This window comes from Pteropus alecto, unplaced genomic scaffold (assembly GCF_000325575.1).
Source record: "Pteropus alecto unplaced genomic scaffold, ASM32557v1 scaffold44, whole genome shotgun sequence".
Lineage (NCBI taxonomy): Eukaryota > Metazoa > Chordata > Mammalia > Chiroptera > Pteropodidae > Pteropus > Pteropus alecto.
In genome coordinates this window covers 6,374,308-6,377,708 of record NW_006436812.1, presented here as the reverse complement: position 1 = coordinate 6,377,708, position 3,401 = coordinate 6,374,308, and the positions used below count along the sequence as shown (strand labels likewise).

The window sequence follows — 3,401 nt, the reverse complement described above, 5'->3', positions numbered from 1 at the left end:
AATAGGCCATGGCAGAGCTCATAGCTAGGGTGGGGGTATCCATGTGAGGGGTCCAGGGATCTTTCCTGGGGAGTCTATCAGGCCACTGTCCTGTTTCCATGGCTACCAGCTGCTGCTAATCCTTTCCCTCCCCACCACCCGTGCTGGTGTGACCTCTGCAGAGTGTCCCCAAGCTTCACCTCCCTTGATCCTCCTATGGCTCAGATCCAGGGCTGAGAGGTGAGGGGGCTTCTGCCAGGAACACAGGGCAACAAGAGTAGGCAGCCTCATGGTGGACAGGCCACCTCTCTGGCACCCTTTCTCCTTTCTCAAGGATGGCCCAGGTGAGACCACTCAGGTGTTAGGGTGTTGGGAGGACCCAGCCTGATGCTGGGCTATAACTGAACCAAGCACCCACCCACAGGGCTGTGTCCCTGCTGTGCACCAGGCACTGACTCCCACATGGGACTACACCCCCAGGACAGTGGAATTGCAGAGGCTGCTCAGGGAACCCTAGAACTTAACGGAGGCCTCTGGATTCAGTGGGCAGAAGCTAGACAAGCACGGCCCCTGGCTCAGGTGTGCACACAGGCTTCCCTGCCCCACCCCCTGGCTGGACAGCCATGTGGCCAGCTCACTCACCTGCTTCACCAGTGGTCCCAGAAGCAGAGCCTGGGTCTGGGGGGCTCGATTTAGGAGGGACTCTAGGAAACAGGAGAGGGGAGTGGGATGTGTGAGACCGGACAGGGTGTGAACTTGTGCACAGCTCAATCCAGGACACATTGCCTCCCAGAATGGACCCCCAAAAAGATGGGGCTGGGCATACATACTAGCTCTTGCCCTCACTGGTTAGGGTTTCCTTGTGGGGATCAGGCTCTTAAATTTCCTGGCCAGCTTCTCATGGGGACATAGCTTCCCCAGAGAAGGAACTCCAGGGAAAATGTGTATGAAGCAAGACAGCGTGAATCCGAGGAGCCAGAGCCCACAGGACTGCCCACAAGTGGGCCACCAGGCATACGTGCCTGCCTCCACGAGCTCACCACACCCCAACCCAGAGACACTTTGAGCCCCGTGCTTGTGAAGGACAGAGCTGACCACTCAGGTTGGAGTGGCCCATGAGCGTGTTCTCAGGAACAAGTCCTGTGGTCCCCACTGTGCTCACATCCCCAAGGCCCTCCCTCCTTCACTCTCAAGGTCAGGTCACACCCCTTGTTTGGCCTGGCCCTACAGTTTTGGCCCCTTTCCCACAGGCCACTCCATTGCCCAACGTGTGCTGTTTCCTCTGTTGAGTCTTCCTTACCTGGTCATCCTCCCTGGAGTCAGGCCCTTCCTTAAGTGGCTGTCCCTGGCCTTCCTGTCCCCACACCTTTCTCTTTCTCATCGCCTTTCTTCTTTCCACACGATATTTGTGACAATCTAAAAGTATCTTTGTCTACAGCCATGCCACCCTGAACAAGCCCAATCCCGTCTGATCTCGGAGTCTGATCTTGGAAGCTAAGCAGGGTTGAGCCTGGTTAGTACTTGGATGGGAGACCACCTAGGAGGACCAGATGCTATAGGCATAAAAAAATAAAAAAATAAGGGATTGCAAGCTGACAAGTTCCTTGCAATCTGTGAGGTCGACCAAGGGTTACCTCGCCTAAAACAATAAAATAAAAGTACCTTCGTTAAAATTTCATTTTGGCTTATTGCCTCTGCCATTCTCAGAGCTCCTAGAGCAGGCCTTGTGTATTTTTGTCCATAGTGGTAGGTGCATCAGCCAGTGCAGGCTGGGCACCTGGGAATTCTAGGAACTGTATCTCCCATCTAAACACATTGAGAGGGTTTGTGTGCATCTGCTGGGTATGTGACAGACCACATGAGTGTGTACATGCAGACCTCCTTCCCAGCAAGCAAGCCATGCAGGACATGCGGCCCGGCCCTAGCTTGCCACCTCGTCCCACATGGCCGCCCACCAGGCCCAAAAGGCCTCCTGCACCAGCCCATAGGGACATCAGGCCTCAGCATGGACAGTGCTTGCTTCAGCATCAGCCTTGCGGAGGTCCTGGGTGGCCAGGACAGCTCAGCCTGCTGTGGCCTCTATTCCCTGCAGGATAGCAGAAAAGACATAAGCCCTCTTGTGGTGGCCAGGCGGGCAGCTCCCTCTCTAAAAGCCAGTGGGGCCCCTGGTCTGCAGATGGGGCTGGCGGGGGCTGAAGAGGAGGGCTGCAGCCCAAGGGGGAAGCTTTCCAATCTCTCACTCCATTTTCTCTTGACCGTGCTCTGGCCTCATGTCCATAGGGGTGGAGTCCGTTGGGGAGCTGAGAGACACCAAGGGGATGGCCTGGATTGGGGCTGGGGGAAGCTTGGTGACTTCCTGAGCATGGAGGTTCTAGAATGGCTGGGGAAGATTTATTGTGTGCTCCAGGGAGCAGCCCAGCCTCCCCAAGTGGAGCCAGCATGAAAACAGGCATTCACCTCCAGGCTGGCCTCCTTGGTTCTCTAGGAGCTTATTCTCAATTAAAAACATCATCCGTGTGCTTTGTAGAAAACATAATATCTCAGAAGAGCATGAAAGAGAAAAGAAGGCAGTCCAGGCACACTGCCTGCCTCCCTGAGGGACTGGCCAGGACTCCATATACTGGTGGGGTTGGTGTCACTGTGACTCTATCCCTGCCTGTCAACACACAGCTGCCCATATCCCCTAGTGAGAGTCTTGTGCTGTGGGGGTTCTGGGGTGCCTCATTTCATTCAGCCAGTGACTGGGCTCCGTGAGCTGGGGGTTGTACCAGGTGTGAAGTTATTCAGGCTCCCACCCAGCTCTGCTTAGCACAGCACAGGCACTCAACAACGCTGCATAAAATCTATGGGTTTCAGAGCGGGGGCCTGGACCAGCAACACAAGCATCACGTGTAACTTGTCAGAGATGCAGTTTCTCAGGCCTGCCATCCTCCTGAGCCAGCAACCCTGGGTGAGAGACCAGGCATCTGTTTTGATGTGCCAGTGACTCTGATGCCTGCTAAGGGGGGATGCCACAGAGCATCCCGGGAGTCCCCAAACCACCAGCCAGCGGGGCCACCTGCTGCCCCTCTGCAGTCCTGATCCCCACCTCTGGCACAGACCCACCCCATTGGTCAGAGCCTTTTTCCCTAAGGGAGAACCCTTCTCCAACTCTCCACAGACTTTCAGAAGAACGCTACCAGGATACCTTCCAGCCACTACTGCGGGCATGACCCCCCAACGCCCAACTCTGGTCTGAGCCAGAACTGAAAAAAGAGAATGAGGTGGGGGCGCCCTGTCATCTTAGCTGCCGCTGAAGGGACAAGAACTGTAGGCGAACATGCAAAGGCTTGGGGAGGGAGCATGGACAGGTGGACGGACATAAGGACTGAGCTTGGGGCTGCAGGAAGCCCCGTGCCCGCGTGCACCTCCGCCCCGCCCCG

At 56.1% G+C, this 3,401-nt stretch overlaps 1 pseudogene; it reads left to right on the top strand.

Annotated features, from left to right (window-relative positions):
- Positions 1 to 1,409: 1,409 nt before the first annotated feature.
- LOC112481607 lies at positions 1,410 to 1,541 on the top strand (annotated as a pseudogene).
- The last annotated feature ends 1,860 nt before the right edge of the window (positions 1,542 to 3,401 follow it).